The following is a 21404-nucleotide window of genomic DNA, read 5'->3' on the forward strand; positions in this document are numbered from 1 at the left end:
TTTATATGTTTAAATTGTAATCCCCAGTACCTCAGAATGTGACTTTATTGGGAGATAAGCCTTTACACAGGTAATCAATTAAAGTGTGATCATTGGGATTGGCCTCAATCTGACTAGTGGCCCTGAAAGAACAGGAAATTTGGACACAGATATAAATTAATGGAGGACAGTGTGAAGAGATATAGGGGGAAAATAGTCATCTTTGAGCCGAAAAGAGATGCCTAGATTATTTTCTCACAGCCCTCAGAAGAAACAACCTTACAGACTCTACCAAAATGTCCCTAGAACTGACAAATTACTTCAGTAAAATCTCAGGTTAACAATCAATGTACAAACATCAGTAGCATTTCTATACATAAATAACATTACAGCTGGCAGTCAAATCAAGAACACAATTCCATTTACAATAGCCAAAAAGAAAAAAAAAAGATGAAATGTCTAGGGATACATATAAGAAGGCGAAACATTTCTAAAGAAAGAACTAGAAAACACTGCTGAGATATATCAGAGATGGCACAAATAAATAAAAAAAAGATTCCAAGCTTGTGGGTTGGAAAAGTCAATATTATTCAAATAACCATACTGCCCAAAGCAATTTACAGATTATATGGTATTCCTATGAAAATGCCAGCATCATTTTTCACAGAAATAGGGGGAAAAAAAGCTATTTTAAATATTATTGAATCATAAATGAGACTGAATAGGCAAAACAATCCTAGGCAAAATGAACAAAGCTGGATGCATCATGTTACCCAACATCAAACTATATTATAAGGCTACAGTAACCGAAACAGCAAGATACTGGTACAAAAGTGGGCACATAGACTGATGAAACGGAATAGAGAACCTGGAAATAAAGCTGTAAGTCTACAACCACCTGATCTTTGACAAAGTTGACAAAAATGAATAGAGGATAATTTTATTCAATATAAGGTGCTGGGGTAACTTTGCTCGTTAGATACAAAAGAATGAAACTGGACCCCTATTTTTCACTATGTTCAAAAATTATCTCAAGATGGACTAAAGATTTAAATGTAAGACCTCAAACTAAAAAAATCCTAGAAAAAACCTGGGAAATATTCTTCTTGATATTGGCTTTAAAAAAGAATTTATTGCTATGTCCCCCAATGCAATTGCAACAAAACCAAAAATTGATAACTGGGACCTAATTCAGCTAAAGAAATTCTGCATGGCAAATATATATATACATATATATATATTTTTATATATATATAGAGAGAGAGAGTCAACAGAGTAAACAGACAACTTAGAGAATGGGAGAAAATATTCACAAACTATCCATCTGGCAAAGGTCTAACATCCAGAATCTACAAAGGACTTAAATAAATCAATAAGCAAAAATCAAACAATCTAATTTTAAAATGGGCAGAAGACAGGAACAGACACTTCTGACATACAAGTGGCCAACAAACATACACAGTAATACTCATCATCACTAATCATTAGAGAATGCAAATTAAGCCACAGTGAGATGCCATCTTATGCTGTCATAATGGCAATTATTAAAAAGTCAAAAAGCAATAGATACTGGAGAGACTACAGAGAAAAGGGAATGCTTCTATACTGTTTGTGGAAATGCAAATCAGTTCAGTCACTGTGGAAAGCAGTTTGTAGATTTCCCTAAAAGTTAAAACAGAGCTACAAAATGGAGAAAACAGAACTTAAAACAGTACTACCATTCGACCCAGCTATCCCATAACTGGGTATATATGCAAAGGAAATAAGATGATCATACCAAGACCGGCGCGGTGGCTCACGCCTGTAATCCCAGCACTTTGGGAGGCCGAGGCGGGTGGATCACGAGGTCAGGAGATGGAGACCATCCTGACTAACACGGCGAAACCCCGTCTGTACTAAAAATACAAAAAATTAGCCGGACGTGGTGGTGGACGCTTGTAGTCCCAGCTACTAGGGAGACTGAGGCAGGAGAATGACGTGAACCTGGGAGGCGGAGCTTGCAGTGAGCTGATATAGTGCCACTGCACTCCAACCTGGGCGACAAAGCAAGACTCTGTCTCCAAAAAATAAAATAAAGTAAAGTAAAATAAAATAAAATATAAAAAGATTAAAGATTATTAGACCAAAAAGGTACTTACATTCATATGTTCATTGCAGCACTATTCATAATAGCAAAGGCATGGAATCAACCTAGGTACCCATCGATGGAGGACTGGATAAAGAAAATGCAGTACATGTAAAGTGTGGAATACTACTCAGTCATAAAAAGAACAAAATCGTGTCCTTTGCAGCTGGAGTCCATTATCCTAAGCAAAGTATTCTAAGAACAGGAAACAAAATACCACATGTTCTCATTTATAAGTAGGCGCTAAGAATTTAGTACACATGAACCTAATGACAGAAGCAATAGACACTGGGGACTACCAGTGGAGGGAAGTAGGGACAGGAACATAGGCTGACAAATTGCCTATTGGGCATTCTGCTCACTACCTGGGTGACAGATCTATATCCTGATCTTTAATATCATGCAATGTATCCATGTAACAAACATGTACCCTCTGAATCCAAAATAAAATTTAAAAACAAAGGGAAAAATCAACACTGTCAATATTCTTATTTTGGACTTTAGTCTCCAAATTTGAGACTATAAGTTTCCCCCTGAGCCACTTAATTTGTGGTAGTTTGTTCAGGCAGCACTAGCTAACTAACAGTGATATTTGTCATGAAGTGGTAGAGGACTTGGCAGAATTGTGTTCTGTTGAGTGGAAAGTGGAACTTATAAGTGATGAACCTGATATTTAGAGAAGATGTTTTATAAGCAAAGTATTTGAGTAGCATTTGTTTTTTTTTTTTTTTTTGCTACCTTCAATAAAATGTGAGAGGAGGGAGATAAACTCAAAAAGATTGTGCTCAGCAGAAAGAAAACAGCACTTGAATTGAAAGATTCTCAACCTATCCTGATAGTTTACTCCTGAAACACGACTAAGTGTGTTGCTGGACAGGGGATTAAACACTTGAATTATAGATCTGATCAACCATTTTAGCAGAAAGTTTGCCAGCTTGGACTGCAGGGGATAGAGGCAGAAATACATGAAATAAATCTGTTAGATTTTTGTAATTCTACAGCCAAGAACTGGGCCCATAGAGCTTTTTGGTTGCAAATATGTGTTATCTTTCACAAAAAGGGAAGAACCACCACAAGGGTGTGGCTGCCTCCTTGGTCCTGATGGTGAATTCACCAACTCAGTTCCAGAAGGAAGGGCTATGACCAAGGACTCATGTGGGGCTAGTATGCCTGCAGCCCTGTGGCACGTGTGTGTGTGTGTGTGTGTGTGTATGTGTGTGTCCACCACTCAGATGATCTCAGAGGATATAAAATCCAATCTAAAAGTATTTTTTTCAAAAGATTTAAAATGTAATAAAATTTACCCTAATAGGTTCTGGACTTCTTTGGGATGTGAGATTTTTTTTCTTCTGATTTCTCCCTTTTGGAATAGGAATGCATGTTCTATACTTGTTGCACCATTTAATTTTGGTTTTACAAGTTTTGAGATGGAATATTTCAATGAATTTGGATGAATACTCCACTCCTAGGATAAATCATACTCCAAGTCTAATTTATGAAATATTTGGGTAATTTACATGGTGGGATTTGAGCCTTTTATTGGGTTGATGATATTTAGATTTTGGACTTACAGTTGATGCTGGCATGTTAGACTTTTATTGATATTGACATAGGTTAATATATTTTGCATAAGGAGAATGGCATGGATTTGGTGGGGGAGAGTGGGAAAACTCTTATAGGACAAATTGTGTCCCCTCAAAATCTGTATGTTGAAGTCCTAACTTCAGTGCCTCAAAATGTGAACTTACTTAAACACAGGATTATTACTTATGCAATTAATTAATTTGGAATCAGAGTGGAATCAAAAGAGTTCCTAATTCTATATAACTGGTGTCCTTATAAGAAGGAAAGTCTGAACACAGACATGCACACAAGTAGAATGCTATAAAAGCATGAAGGCAGAGTTGGAAACGATGCTTCAGCAAGCCATGGAATAAAAAAGATTGCCATAAAACTACCATTAGCTGGGCTAGAAGCATGAAACAGATTATCTTTCACAACCCTCAAAAGGAATCAAATCTGCTGACACCATAATATTGATATTCTATTGCCAGATATGCAAGGCAATACATTTCTATTGCTTAAGCAACCCAGTTGGTTGTACTCCATTATTGCATCCATGGCAAACTAATACAATTATAATGACTTTACTGTCGTAATGTCATTTTAATAACAATTTAGAAAATTTCATCTTTGAGTATGATGTTAGTTATGAGCTTATTTATGTTGAGGAATTTCCCTTCCATTCTTAGTTTTCTGAGTGTTTTTTATTGGGAATGTGTTTTGAATGTTGACAAATGCTCTTCTGGGTTAACTGAGGTGATTGTCCATTTTTTAAAATTGTTCTATTAATGTAGTGCATTGCATGGCTAGATTTTCTTATGTTGAACCATCCTTGCATTCCTGAAATAAACTCCACCTGGTTATGGTATAAAAGCCTTTTATATGTGCTTACATTCAGTTTGCTAGTATTTTGTTGAGGATTTTTGTACTACACTTATAAGGAATGTTGATCTATAAGTTTCTTGTGATGTCTTTCCTCACAGAGTGAGTTAGGAAGCATTTCCTTTCTTCATTTTTTTTTCTGAAGAGTTTGAGAGATACTAGTGTTAATTTGTCTTTAAATATCTGGCAGAATTCACCAACGAAGCCACCTGGTTCTGGACTTTTATTTGTTGTAAGGTTTTGGAATGCTAATTTGATCTATCTAATTCTTGAGTTGGTTTAGGTGAATTGTGTATTTCAAGGAGTTTACATTCCTTTTGGTCATCTAATTTGTTAGAGTACAATAGCTCCTAGCATTCTGTTATAATCTATTTTACTTCTTTATGATCAGTAGTAGTGGCCCCACTTTTTTATTTCTGCTTTTAATTATTTGTGCCTTCTTTTTTTTTTCTTTTTTTTTTAATTTTACTTTAAATTCTAGGGTGCATATGCACAACGTGCAGGTTTGTTGCATATATATACATGTGCCATGTTGGTGTGCTGCACCTGTTAACTCGTCATTTACATTAGGTATATCTCCTAATGCTATCCTTCCCCCAACTCCCCACCCCCCGGCATGCCCCGGTGTGTGATGTTCCCCACCCTGTATTCAGGTGATCTCATTGTTCACTTCCCACCTCTGAGCGAGAACATGCAGTGTTTGGTTTTCTGTCCTTGTGATAGTTTACCTAGAATGATAGTTTCCAGCTTCATCCATGTCCCTGTAAAGGACATGAACTTATCCTTCTTATGGCTGCATAGTATTCCATGGTGTATATGTGCCACATTTTCTTAATCCAGTCTACCATTGATGGACATTTGGGTTGGTTCCAAGTCTTTGCTATTGTGAATAGTGCCGTAATAAACATATGTGTTCATGTGTCTTTATAGCAGCATGATTTATAATCCTTTGGGTATATGCCCAGTAATGGGATGGCTGGGTCAAATGGTATTTCTAGTTCTAGATCCTTGAGGAATCACCACACTGTTTTCCACAATGGTTGGTCTAGTTTACAGCCCCACCAACAGTGTAAAAGTGTTCCTATTTCTCCACATCCTCTGCAGCACCTTTTGTTTCCTGACTTTTTAATGTTCGCCATTCTAACTGCTGTGAGATGGTATCTCATTGTGGTTTTGATTTGCATTTCTCTGTTGGCTAGTGATGATGCACATTTTTTCATGTGTCTGTTGGCTGCATAAATGTCTTCTTTTGAGAAGTGTCTGTTCATATCCTTCACCCACTTTTTGATGGGATTGTTTGTTTTTTTCTTGTAAATTTGTTTGAGTTCTTTGTAGGTTCTAGATATTAGTCCTTTGTCAGATAAGTAGATTGCAAAATTTTTCTCCCATTCTGTAGGTTGCCTGTTCACTCTGGTGGTAGTTTCTTTTGCTGTGCAGAAGCTCTTTAGTTTAATTAGATCCCATTTGTCAATTTTGGCTTTTGTTGCTGTTGCTTTTGGTGTTTTAGACATGAAGTCTTTACCCATGCCTATGTCCTCTATTCTATATGGAGAGGTTGGCCCCACCAGTCATCTCTGAATATTTTGAATAGGCTTGTGGATGGGCTGTCAAGTGGAATGTTAAATTTCAGAGTCACTCCTCATTCTAGAACTCGTGGTTTTACTGCTTACTTCATGGATATATCAGTTCTTTTCTCTAGAAGAAGAATTTCTGTCTACCTTTTAAATTATACCTAGCAACAGATCTCAAACTGTCTCTTAGGTGACAAATGACTTTCCCTTTTTCTCCTAGGGATGCATTTCTCTCTCTGTTTTTATATTCCTCTGTTGTTTTCAGCAAAGTTTTGTTGGAAGACTGTTTTGAAATTTGACTGGTAACCCATAACTCTACATTTTAATTAAATTAAATCACTTAACAGAATGAATTGTTTCCATAGACGGAACTGCTGTTTGTCTATTTGTTTCAGACTTAAGCATAACCTAAGGTATTTTTTATATACTTTCTAAAAAATTTTGTCTACATATATACACTTTAATAATCTATGAATATTCAATGCCTTCCCAGTATATTTCTTTTTTTTTTTTTTTTTTTTTGAGACGGAGTCTCGCTCTGCCGCCCAGGCTGGAGTGCAGTGGCGCGATCTCGGCTCACTGCAAGCTCCGCCTCCCGGGTTCACGCCATTCTCCTGCCTCAGCCTCCTGAGTAGCTGGGACTACAGGCAGCCGCCACCATGCCCGGCTAGTTTTTTTTGTATTTTTAGTAGAGACGGGGTTTCACTGTGTTAACCAGGATGGTCTCGATCTCCTGACCTCGTGATCCGCCCGTCTCGGCCTCCCAAAGTGCTGGGATTACAGGCTTGAGCCACCGCGCCCGGCCGCCTTCCCAGTATATTTCTTGTAACACTATTTATCTGTTCACCATGATAAATTAAGCTAAAATTCTCTGTATTCTTTTTTTTTCAGTAATTATGCTTCAATGTGAGGAGTGTTCTGAGATGATTTACAGATTAGTAGAAAAGATAAACAGAACATATATGGATACAAATATATAGCGATATAAAACATGTGTGATAAAAAGTAAGATATTATAATAAGATTATCACAATGTTATCACCAATAATCAAATATTTTAAATTTACCTTTGTAACTAGTATGTCTTACTATTTGAGGAGAACTGTAACAGGCATAGATTTGAAAATTTATTTTTTTTTTCAGAAGGTTTATCAGCAACCACTGGGAAAATTGTTGACCTTTGTGGAAGACAATTCATTTCAGTTAGGCTAACCCTGTGAACTTTACTGTATTCATTCATCCTGTACAATTTCCCAATGTGGTTACGCTTGAGCTTGAGTTGAGACGAGTCAGGTTTATGAACCATTCAGTTCCAATTGAATTCAGTCTACTTTGTGGTACACTGGACTTCCATGATTTAGAAACATATATCATTCTAATAATGCAAGCTTTTTAAGTAAAAATTTTTAAGGTAAAACTTAACAAAATAAAAAAATATATATAATTTTTATTGGTTTGTTATAATAAATGGAATTTTAGTTTAATAAGATTTAAAAATGTCTACTCTGAATATAATTTGTTACGTTGTAAGAGGAAAATAAAGCCAAATGTTAATTTTAGTGTAAAATTATGGTTTGTACTACTCATGCTTATATGATTTTGTTATTTACCCTATATTTTTAGTAATGCAATATTTTTTACTCATTGTATTCAAATTGTTAGGATTATATATTAGAGATTTATTTTTCAGATAAATGCTGTGGTTACATTTATGTTAATTTTTAATGCTTTTTCTTGGCATTCCCTGGAATGGAAGATCCAGATTTTCTAATTACAGTTTCTGAAGTATAGAAATATCTATAATGTTGGTAATGGAAGCATATACTTACTCTCAAGTATATAATCATGTAGCATGGAAATTTCTTGTTGACTTTAAAAATGACAATTACTAAATTACTATTATTAGCATAGGTGTACTAATCAGTATCTATGCTTACAAAATACTTAAGAAATTTCAAAAAATATAATCAGAATATGGTATGGAATTTAAACAGTCACACGAATTAGACATGTGAATGAACTTTGAAGATGTGTGTGTATATATATATATAAATGTATACAAATATATTTATATGTATAAATGTGTGTGTGCTCTGATATACATATTTATGATAATGTATATAATCATATATATAATCTAAAAATCACAAAATTTAAGAAAATAGCATCAGTAACTAGTAATGACTCAAAACAAAATAGTATAGTTATACTTGATGTTCTTTAAATTTAAATTGATATGTAGCTCAATTATGTCTATTTCCTTATGTATTTTACTTGTAACTGATATGGCATCCTTTAACTCACATATATTACTAGTGAAATAATTCTAACATATACACTTAAGATTAAATGTGTCTTAATCTAAAAGGATATATCTAATTTTTTATCTTTTCATGTTAATTGTGTATATAATACAATTTTATATTGATAGTAAATCTATTCATATAATGCTGTAAATTATTTGTAAACCTACCACATGGTCTGACACAAAGTAGTTAGATATCAAATATATATTTTTTGTATGCATGAATATGTATGCTATAAACAAATATTTTCATTTACAAAGAGCAAATAGGATACTTAATAACTATTTAGAATCTCTTTTTACCAGGATGCAAATGCTCCTAAATGTGGATTTGGGGATTGAAATCTATTCTGTAAATATTAGTATTTATAAGATCTACTCTACTATCACTTACTAGTTATTTCTAGCCCCTGTACTATTTCTTCTCTGTGACAGCAGTCATGCAAATTACCTTTCAAACTCATGATAGGAAAGCTTTCATTATGCCTCAACTTTTACTAGTATCTGGCTGCTGGGAATTACAGGATTAAACAATGTTAGAATCCAGAGCCTATTGTCAATAAAATTTTGTGACAACGCATAACACTATCTTTCAATGAATTACTAAGATTTGATACCCACTTAATTTTGTTCCAGGTACATATAAAGCCCCTAGATACATGACTACTTAAAAATAAAGGACACCTTAAAAATCGATTAGTGTATTTTAAAATAAAATATGTTTCATATCCCTCACTGTATTCTACAACCAATTGTTTGCTCTAGAGTTTAGCACTGTTAAGAGTGTAGCTACAAATCTTTCAAGTCATATATATATATATATATATATATATATACACTTATGCCACATTTTTTTAATTGACACAAAAGGAATTATTTTCTAAACACTTTCTGCATCATTTTCTAAAATTTACAGTGTTAGTAAATTTTACTAATTACACTAATTTACACTATTAGTAGTTTAGATATATGTTATCATTTTTACCCGATATGTAACTACTTCATAGTACTAGCACATTATACTATAAAATAAGAACAATTTTTAACATTTCCTCATACAAATATTTCTGTAATTAATATATTTTTATATCATGCTTTGTGCACTTGTACTGATGTTTTCATAGGGCAAGCACATAGAAGGGCAAATTTCTAAGAAGGTAAGAAGATAAAGGTGGTTTTGGCTTTAAAAAAAAAAAAAAAAAAAAAAAAAAGCCCTGACCTCCAACTGACTTTTACAATGAAGGAGATTTATCAGATCGTATTACATATTCCAGAGTGATTGGGCATTTTGCAACTGTTTCAGTACACAGATTCTTTCTGCCTTGTCTATGTCCCACCCAGAGTTCATGTGTTCAGAACATTTCTTCTCCATTATAAGGAGGCTGTGAGCAGCAACTTGGACAATATGCTCTCTGATGCATAACAAGGTCATGGCAGTTAATTGTTTGTTTATTTTTTTCTCATTTATGGCAGGATTGTTTGTCATTTTATTAGGCATGATCTATTGAGTAACTTGATAGCCATGCCTTAAAAATTCTTACTGCAAAGTGTAAATCCCACATGAAACTTATAACTTGTGTAAGATATATTTTAGGAGAAAAGATAATATCTATAAAAACCAACTTTGAACACAGTACAATTGGTGTCATCAATGGTGGAGTTGGGCAGTCTTCTCTGGGGACATAGAAATGTACTTAGGAAATTCAGAGACCTGACTTCCTCAGCAAGTCTTAGGATATGATGTACTTCCAAACACGTAAGTCATATCTTTCATCTTAGATTATTTGTTTACGTTTGTTACTGTTTTCTGATACATAACAAAGTGGTAGCATATTTTTAAGAAAAATACATTATAGGTAGTAATTCCAATTGTCTTTTTATACTACAGTAGGTTGTACATTTCTTAGACAGTCCATAGGAAGAGTATTACAGAGTTTTATATTTGACAGGAGCCTTATAAACATTTTGAATTCAAACTTGAGGCAGTAACAAAACCTATTTGTGTAAATAGTAAACAAAATCAGCATCTGGTTATTTATTTAGCAAATGGTATTTTACGTTTCCAAATATCCAAATATATCAATGATTTTTCTTTAATTTTTAGAGGTATCTGAGGATTAAAATGTTTTAAGTTTTTAAATGTTACAAGTAAAAGCAAAATAATAGTAAACGTAGTGATTTTATGAATTATATAACAAATTTTCATTCATCTCTTGTTTTAAATGCAAGATGAGTCTACATTTTGGGATTACACAACTTTTTAAACATGATGTATTTTTGATGATACTTTATTCAATATTAAAGGATATATTTGTTTTATGTAATTTAAAATTCAGTAACATCAGAAATAAAGTGAGGATGTCACGAACAGTCAACAGTTTGTCATTGTACTGTTAAGCTACAAAGGCTGTAAATCATATCTACAAACATGTCTTATACAAAGTAAAATTATTTCCAATTAAAAAATTTATCAATATCAACTTACAGAAACCTTGCAGTGGTAGATATCTTCAAAAACCACCAACGACTTAATATGAATATATAAATGTACCCAGTACTCTGTAAAATTAGAATTTTTTCCTCAAGTCTTTTCTTTTGCTTATATGATCTGACAGTATTTTGGCTTATATGAATACCACCTACAACCAGATTTCTATTGACAAATTATAAAAGACAGAGGAATGCTATGAAACAAAGATTAGGGAAGCAAACTAAAGTTTCTGTGTATGCACAATAATGCTTTTACTGCCATGTAGAAAATGAATATCCTGTCTGAAAGCTGTGCGGTTGCTTTATCTGAAAAAAACCGTAGAACACAGAGAGTTGAGGATACGTAAGAACAGCATTTTTTTCTACTCCATTTAGAGTCTTCTCAAAATGTGAGATCAGGCTGTTGTCATTTAGTGAAAAATAATCTGACAGAATGTCCATATGCAAATAGATATTGTTTGAAAATGTGCATGTTTCTTCTAAAGAAGGTACATTTTAGAACTTTCAAAGGATTCATTTTTACACTAAGTTTAAGAACAAAATCTGCTTTCAGATGTATATTCATGAATGGGAATAAAGTGAGTTTGTTTTTATTTTATGTCCAATACCTCCCAGGACAATAAAGGTTGCTAATGGCGTTTCCTAATTGCTAGTTGCATCTTTGAATTACTCGATGGTCACTTTCACATATATTAGAATGTTTAATATTTTGTGGATGTCTTCTGTCTAATTATGCTAAACATAACGATGAAATATTATAAACTTTACTAGAAAAAAAGACATGTTATTTCTATAAGAGATCTTGCAAAGTCTTTCAAAAAGATTGGCTAAGTATTCCGTAAATAATGAGCTCCTATACCAGGTAGATATTGAATTGTTTTGAAGGCATTGAGCTGCTGTATCGTCTTCATTTTCACACATTAAAGCCAGGCATATTGCAAGCAATTAATCATATACTTGTTTATTGTTTCGGATTAAATGCATTTTACACACTTTTTGTTGAGAATTTAATTTAATTACAAATCATTCCTATGTAAAGCAGTCGTTAATTTACTAAGTTTAGAAAAAGACACAACACAGAGAAAGGAAATGGCTTATTGTTGAAGTGACAATGACAGTTTAAATGTCTAGTTATTTTTGATTAAAAAAGGACATTATTGTTAACTTTATATAAAACTGCAAATAGTATTGATGAAAATTGCATTTGCTCTTTTACAGATAAGATCATAGAAAACATTCAAATAGGCTTATTCTGTGTCAAACCCATTTCAAATAGGCGTATTCAGTGTCAAAACCATTTTTTAAATGACCATCATGAATGAATATGTAGTTAAACTTTCAATTTTTAAGTACAATGTGTGATTAAGATCCATATAGTAAAAGAGAAAATATGTGTAAAATCTCACAAGTAACTCATTGCAAATATTAAGATATTGTAATTAATTGTTAATTTCTAATAAAACTTCAAAAATGAAGATTATTTTTACTTATCATTAGCCTGGCCAATTTTAGACAACTGGTTTTTAGGTGCTTTTCAAGACACACTTTCACAAATATAGCCTAACTTTGAAACTGGAAAAAGTATGTGACTTTTTTGACCATCCTGTCATTTAAAGATGTTCTTTGATATAGTTTTCTGGGGTTTTTTTGTTTGTTTGTTTTTTGTTTTTGGTCTCGCTGTCTCTCCCAGTGGGGTGATCTCGGCTCACTGCAAGCTCCGCCTCCCGGGTTCCCGCCATTCTCCTGCCTCAACCTCCCCAGTAGCTGGGACTACAGGGGCCACCACCACGCCCAGCTGATTTTTAATTTCTCTTTTTAGTAGAGACAGGGTTTCACTGTGTTAGCCAGGATGGTCTCGATCTCCTGACCTCGCGATCCGCCTGCTTCCGCCTCCCAAAGTGCTGGGATTACAGGCGTGAGCCATCGCGACCGGCCTACAGTTCTTTTTCTACATTTGAGTCATCAATGTTTGAATGGTGGTTCTTAAATAGATAAGGCATTATTTTTCAACTTATTATCTTGTCACTAAATATTAAATATTTCATTCCCGAAGTATTTAAATAAAGCAACTTTACATATTTCCATCAACTGTTAGCATTCAAATCAGTAGTTTCTTAATTTTTCTTTTGCCTAGAAAATTTCTGAATTCTATATTCTAATGAAAAAATAAAATATTACTTTGCATTTTGTTTTAATATTATCAGTGGAATGTAGAACTTTGAAATGCCAAAATATGCTAATAGTAGACTTATTAGTGGCTAATAAGAATTATATTTCGATGATGTAGATGCTTGCCATAGACTACTTTGATAATAAAGTTTAACCAGAAAAATTATTCTTGCCATTTGACATTTTTACTGGTTCTAATAAATCAATTTATCTGTATTGATTAAAATAATTAATTAACAGACTGGCATTTTATTCTCATCATTTCTTTTTAATTTTATATATGATTTCTATTGAAGTAAACTTAAATACATTAAGTCTGAGAAGTAAGACAGGATGAAGAATGAGGAAAAATAAGAAACTAAAGAAAAAGAGCAAAATTGACAGCTTTCTAAAGTTTTATTTTTCTTTATTCTGGGTTTAAGCATAGTTTATTAAACTCCAGTGAAGCCTGAACATGTACTGAACATTGAAACTGAAGTCTTGCTTTTAATGGAAACAATAGAAACTTCAATTATAGAGTACTTTCGTACATATCTCTGACATCTTGTCTGAAATTGCTTCAAAAAACAAAAATAACAAACCATACATAATAATTATCTGATGACTCAATTAAATGTGATGATAAATCTCAGCTCTTACAGTGCAATTGAAGTTTCTATTTTATAGAATAAAGAAAAGAATTCATTTTCAGTTTGTAAATTAGCAAAAAGTGTCCTAAATTCAGAAGTCATCACAGATACCACTTAATTCAGTGTACTAAGGAAAAGAAGATATTCTAAAAAATAACAGTGGTGAAATATCCTCTTACAACTCTAGAATTCATAAACAGTGTGTTAGAGACTATCTGCTCTTTGAGAATGAACACTGCAATAATTAAAACGATAAGAATTAATATTTAATTGATTCAGGGCCATATTACTTGATTTAATTGAGACCTTGAATGATATAATGCATAACTGAATATGTGTTTGTGTATATATTCATAATTAATTGTTTTTATCACTGAACGTTACAATATAAAATGATATATTTTTAAGGATTGTGCTTCAAAGAAAATATTAAATTCCAGTTAGGCAAACAACATGATTCAAACATTTTCTTCTCTCAGTATTCTTATAAAGTATCGACCCTTGATTATTTTTAAACTTTATTTTGAAAAATTTCATCACTTTGTTTATAGAGAACAATATATCTTGAATTTTTCTAATGTACTTTCTTAGACTATACATTTTAAAACTTTTTTAAATTTTGTTTTAATTTTGTAAATTTTAAACCGAAATTATTTATTGAAATAAGTGTTATTTTAGGAGTATCTCAATTTTTCCAAATGACTTTCTCTATCTACTTTACTTCAATTTCACTCAGTGATTTTTCTTCCTAAAATTCTGTCTTTCTTCTTACACTTTAAGTTTTGAAGTTGATGTGGGAAGAACTATACAATATAAAATCATTCCAGCATCTAACTTCTTCAGATTTCAGAACAGAGGCATATATGTATAGTCCTGTTTAATAAGGTGTTTTCTTGGGTTATTTAACTCTTCAAATACGAAAGAACTCTTCAAATACATTTAAAATGTTACTAAACTTCCACTGTCTGAGAAGGCGGAAATTATTGATAACGTTTCTGGTTAAGACAATTAAGATTGACAAAAGCCATGGGAATGGCTGGTAACAGAACTGTCCAGATCAGTCAGTAACAGGACAACTTACACTTTAAGAAGGATATTCTTTTCTTTTTGAGTCAATCTTGCTGTGTTGCCCAGGCTGGAGTGCAGTGGCAAGATGATGGATCACTGAAGCGTCCATACCCCAGACTCAACCGATCCTTCCACCTCAGCTTCTACTCTGTCCCCACGCCTACGATGCTCCCCCGACCCAACCTCCCCCCCTCCCCACTCAGTAGCTGAGCCTGCAGGCATGCACCACCATGCCCAGCACATTATTTATTTATTTATTTATTATTTTCTTATAGAGACAGGGTCTCATTGTGATACCCAGGATGGTCTCAAGCTCCTGGACATAAGCAGTCCTCTCGCCTCGGCCCCACAAAACCCTGGGATTATAGACATGAGCCACTGCACCCAGCCAGGAGATTTTTCATAAATATCCCTAGAAAATAGTTAACATTTCTATACAAGTCATAGGATTTAAAACAAAATTAAAAGCAAAGACACCAAATGATAGAAGTCATTTAAACATACACAACAGAAAAAGCATTAGTAGTTAGAATGTATAGAGTGTTCTTGATACCAACATAAACAAATGAAATGCCACTGGAAAATTTGTGGAAGACATGGATAGGAAATTCGTAGAAGAGGAAATGAGGATGCCTTACAGATACATTACCGTATTACATGGATCTGACTAGCAGAAAGTTTAAATGCCAACAGGATTGGTGAAACTGAGTTAACAGTAACACATGCCTCTGGTGTAAATATAAACTGATACAATACTTTAAAAAATAATTAGGTCATGTCATTACATTTTAAAATATATATGACCCAAAGGGGTTACCGTAGCTCACAACTGGCTACAAAATGACTTTTAGTGCTAAATCTCATCCAACTTTTAGATTCTTCCCAGCACATGGGGATGGTACTTCTCTACCTGCCTTGTATTTAATTTGGGCCATATGACTTTCTGGTCAAGTGTTTGTGGGTAGAAATGTCATGTGCTATTTCAATCCATGGCATTTAATGGCTTATAAATGAAAATCCAGTGCTCTCTGTACTTGCTCTGTACACAAAAGAAGCTGCATTGGCCGGGCGCAGTGCCTCAAGCCTGTAATCCCAGCACTTTGGGAGGCCAAGACGGGCGGATCACGAGGTCAGGAGATCGAGACCATCCTGGCTAACATGGTGAAACCCCGTCTCTACTAAAAATACAAAAAATTAGCCGGGCGTGGTGGCGGCGCCTGTGGTCCCAGCTACTGGGGAGGCTGAGGCAGGATAATGGCGGGAACCCGGGGGGCGGAGCTTGCAGTGAGCCAAGATGGCGCCGCTCACTCCAGCCTGGGCAACAGAGCTAGACTCCGTCTCAAAATAAATAAATAAATAAATAAATAAATAAATAAATAAATAAATAAAAAATAAAATAAAATAAAAGAAGTTGCATGTTCCAGCTCAAAGATTCAGCTATGGGAACATCTTGAATCACAAGTGGCTATGTTGACTCTAGTGTCTTGCGGAATTCTCTGAAATCATACTAGACTTAGTATAAATGTACGTTGTTTTAAGACAATGAGGGCTGGGCACAGTGGCTCACAGCTGTAATCTCAGCACTTTTGGAGGCTTAGGCTGGTGGATCACCTGAGGTCAGGAATTTGAGACAAGCCTGGTCAACATGATGAAACCCCATCTCTGTTAAAAATACTAAAATTAGCTGGGTGTGGTGGCCGCAGGCCTGTAGTTCCAGCTATTCAGGGGGCTGAGGCACCAGAATTGCTTGAGCCTGGGAGGCAAACGTTGCAGTGAGCTGAGATCACAGTATTGCACTCCAGCCTGGGCCACAGAGCGAGACTGTCTCAAAAACTAACAAAAGAAAAAAGAAAAAAGAAAAAAGAAATAAAATAAAGACACCGAGATTTGGAATTTGTTATTATATTATAATAAAACAAATCTGAATAACACAATGATACTTCTTCTTGACAAACTATTGTATATGTGTAAAGGCAAAACACAGTTTGTAACCTCTATAGTTTCAAGTGAATCATGTAATGAAAAACTATGCAGCAATTAAACCAGTAATCTCTTTCTCCAGGTATGAACACAGTAATTTACAAATAATCTCTACTCGCGGAAATACAAATTAGAAAATTAGTTTTTTGTCTCCACAGACTTTACAAATGCACCACTGAGTATCCATTCATCTCCGCTTGATGATATTATGAGCACACTCCATGGCTTTTCAGTTATTCTGAGCTGTAAGAGTGGTTTCTTTTTAGCAGTTCAGTTCAACTCAGTGAAAACCTAAAGCTAATATACAATTACAATCCCATATCTTACCCTCAGGCTTGCCTAACCCGTGAACTAAAGTCAAATATGTCTCGGCTTCTGTTCCTGAAGAATTGCTCTCAAAGCCACCCTGTGAAACATCCCTCCTCAGCATGGCTTCAGGGTGGATACTAACTAACTTCTTAAATATTGGTATGAGGTATCAGCTAGTTCCATTCCTACTGGACCATTGCCTTATCAATATTTTTAAAACGTGAAATATTTAAAAATGTACCCTATCAAGAAGTTCAAACCCAAGTACCCTTCCTGCAAATAGTTCTTAAGAAAAATCAATTATCCTTGTCATGCGCAATGTTAGATATGCAGCATGATTACCTACAGCATTATATATTCTGTGCTTATCTTTATAAGTTGCTCCAGACACACCCTCAATTTCAGGTACCTTAGGTTGGGACAAAGATATATCTAGGTCAACACCAATAGCTGTCACTGAACTGAAAGCTAGTCCACTGTAATCGTGTTTACCTATTGGATAATTTAAAGTCTAGAATCTTTGCAGAGGGAGAATTTCATATTTGTATTTTTAACAGAGACGGGGTTTCACCTTGTTAGCCAGGATGGTCTCGATCTCCTGACCTCGTGACCCACCACCTCAGCCTCCCAAAGTGCTGGGATTACAGGCGTGAGCCACTGCGCCCAGTTCTGTATCTCTACAGAACTCTCCACCCTAAATCAACAGAATATATGTTTTTTCTCATCACTTCATCGCACTTATTCTAAATTGACCATATAATTGGAAGTAAAACACTCCTCAGCAAATGCAAAAGAACGGAAATCATAACAAACACCTTCTCAGACCACAGTGCAATCAAATTAGAACTCAGGATTAAGAAACTCACTCAAAACCACACAACCATATCAAAACTGAACAACCTGCTCCTGAATGACTACTGTGTAAATAACGAAACGAAGGCAGAAATAAAGATGTTCTTTGAAACCAATGAGAACAAACACATAATGTACCAGAATCTCTGGGACACATTTAAAGCAGTGTTTAGAGGGAAATTTATAGCACTGGATGCCCACAAGAGAAAGCAGGAAAGATCTAAAATTGATACCCTAACATCAAAATGAAAAGAACTAGAGAAGCAACAAAAACAAATTCGAAAGCTAGCAGAAGACGTCAAATAACTAAGATCAGAGCAGAACTGAAGGAGACAGGGACACAAAAAACCCTTCAAAAAATCAATGAAACCAGGAGCTGGTTTTTTTGAAAAAATCAACAAAATTGATAGACCACTAGCCAGATTAATAAAGAAGAAAAGAGAGAAGAATCAAATAGACACAATAAAAAATGGATATAGGGAATATTACCACTGATCCCACAGAAATACAAACTACCATCAGAGAATGCTGTAAACACCTCTACACAAATAAACTAGAAAACCTAGAAGAAATAGATAACTTCCTGGACATATACACCCGCCCAAGTCTAAGCCAATAAGAAGTCAAATCTCTGAATAAGCCAATAACAAGTTCTGAAACTGAGGCAGCAATTAATAGCAACCAACCAAAAAAAAGTCCAGAACCAGATGGATTCACAGCCGAATTCTACCAGAGGCACAAAGAGAAGCTGATACCATTCCTTCTGAAACTATTGCAAGCAATAGAAAAAGAGGGAATCCTCCCAAACTCATTTTATGAGGCCAGCATCATCCTGATACCAAAACCTGGCAAAGAGACAAGAAAAAAAGAAATTTTCAGGCCCATATCCCTGAAGAACATCGATCTGAAAATTCTCCATAAAATACTGGCAAACCAAATCCACCAGCACGTCAAAAAGCTTATCCACCATGATCATACCTGGGATGCAAGGTTGGTACAACATACACAAATCAATAAACATAATCCATCACATAAACAGAACTAATATTAAAAACCACATGATTATCTCAATAGATGCAGAAAAGGCCTTTGATAAAGTTCAACACCCCTTCATGTTAGAAACTCTCAACAAACTAGATATCAATAGAACATATCTCAAAATAATAAGGGCCATTTATAACAAACCCACTGCCAATATCCTGCTGAATGGGCAAAAACTGGAAGCATTCCCTTTGAAAACCAGCACAAGACAAGGATGCCCTCTCTCACCACTCCTCTCTTCCACTCCTCCATAGTATTCGAAGTTCTGGCCAGGGCAATCAGGCAAGAGAAAGCCATAAAGAGTATTCAACTAGGAAGAGATGAAGTCAAATTGTCTCTGTTTGCAGATGACATGATAGTGTATTATGAAAACTCCATCATCTCAGCCTGAAATCTCCTTAAGCTGATAAAGGATATGAACAGACACTTCTCAAAAGAAGGCATTTATGCAGCCAACAGGCATATGAAAAAATGCTTATCATCAATGGTCATTAGAGAAATGCAAATCAAAACCAAAATGAGATACCGTCTCATGCCAGTTAGAATGACAGTCATTAAAAAAAGTCAGGAAACAATGGATTCTGGAGAGGTTGTGGAATAATAGGAATGCTTTTACACTGTTGGTGGGAGTGTAAATTGGTTCAACCATAATGGAAGACAGAGTGGCTATTCCTCATGGACCTAGAACCAGAAATATCATTTGACCCAGCAATTCCATTACTGGGCATAAACCCAGAGGATTATAAATCAATCTACAATAAAAACACATGCACACATATGTTTATTATGGCATTGTTCACAATTGCAAAGGCTTCAAACCAACCCCAATGTCCATCAATGACAGAATGGATAAAGAACATGTGGCACATATACACCATGGAATACTATGCAGCCATAAAAAAGGATGAGTGCATGCCCTTTGCAGGGACATGGATGAAGCTGGAAACCATCATTCTCAGCAAATTATCACAAGATCAGAAAACCAAACACTGCATGTTCTCACTCATAAGTGGGAGGTGAACAATGAGAACACATGGACACAGGGAGGGGAACATCATACATTGGGGCCTGTGGGGAGGTAGGGCCTAGGGGAAGGATAAGATTAGGAGTAATGTCTAATGTAGATGACAGGTTGATGGGTGCAGCAAACCACCAGGGTACGTGTATACCTATGCAACAAAACTGTCCATTCTGCACATGTACCCCAGAACTTAAAGTATAAAAAAAAAAAAGATAAAGAATATATCTATGTATATTTCAGGAAAATGCTGACTTATTTTCTTCACAATATGTTTATGAGAACACTGTCCTTTTCTGTTTCAATCTAAGCTTGTTCCCTTGTTAGTGTATCATTAATATATTATAATGTCAAAGATTTCTATTGCAACAAAATTTTGAGATGATTCCTCCATACCATTAGATAATCATGGAATATTTAGAAAAATAAACTGTTGTTTTTAGCAGAAACTCTTTCATTATTATATAAATTTAAGGTGTACAACATGATGTGGTGTAATATATATATGTGTATATATATACATATATGTACTTATACATATGCATATGTGTGTGTATATATGCATATACATATATGTATTTTATATGCATATACATATATATCTCGATAGTGAAATAATGAGCATAGGTAAGCAATTTAACATATTCATCACCTTCCATAGTTACTTCTTTTTTATGTGTGTGGTAAATCCACTTAAAAATTTTTAAAAATCCACTTAAAAACATCCACTGTCAGAAATTTTTCAGTATACAAAACAATATTATTAACCGTAGCCCTTCTGCTATGCATTAGATTGCTACACTTACTTAATTCTACATAACTACAAGATTGTACCTTTTGATCTACATCTCATTTCCTCTCCTGTCCCCAACCCTGAGAACCACCATTCTATTCAGGACATTATGAAAAGTAAAATAAGTCAGACACAGAAAGAAAAATACTACATGATTTCACTTATATAAGGAATCTGGAAAAAAAAGTTGAATACACAGAAATCAGCACCTCTTTTTCTCTTTTCTTTTAAATAAAGCGTTTCTCTAAATCTCTAAATCTCTTTTGCATCAATTTGCTTGTTTCCTCTAGGTCATTAAAGTTTTATAGTATAGGTATATTTTCTATGTTGTTAACTTATCCTATATTTCTTCATCTCCAAGAATCATTTTCTAAACTACTTCTGCTGAGTTTTTAATATTATCTATCATCTATATATTGGTTGGTTGATTGATAAATACACCCATCTAACTTCCTACTTATCTATTACTCTATATTGCTTTCCTAAATAAAAACCTTGATTTTTGGAGACATGCTGTGTGCGTTATTTGTCTTATTCATCATATGGTAAAGAACATCAAATGTTTATTCATATAAACATTTACTAGTAGGCAAACTTAAAGCAAGATTGGTTAATTCAGAGGTAGAGAGA

The sequence above is a fragment of the Macaca nemestrina genome, chromosome 2 (assembly GCF_043159975.1).
Source record: "Macaca nemestrina isolate mMacNem1 chromosome 2, mMacNem.hap1, whole genome shotgun sequence".
In the NCBI taxonomy this organism is placed as follows: domain Eukaryota; kingdom Metazoa; phylum Chordata; class Mammalia; order Primates; family Cercopithecidae; genus Macaca; species Macaca nemestrina.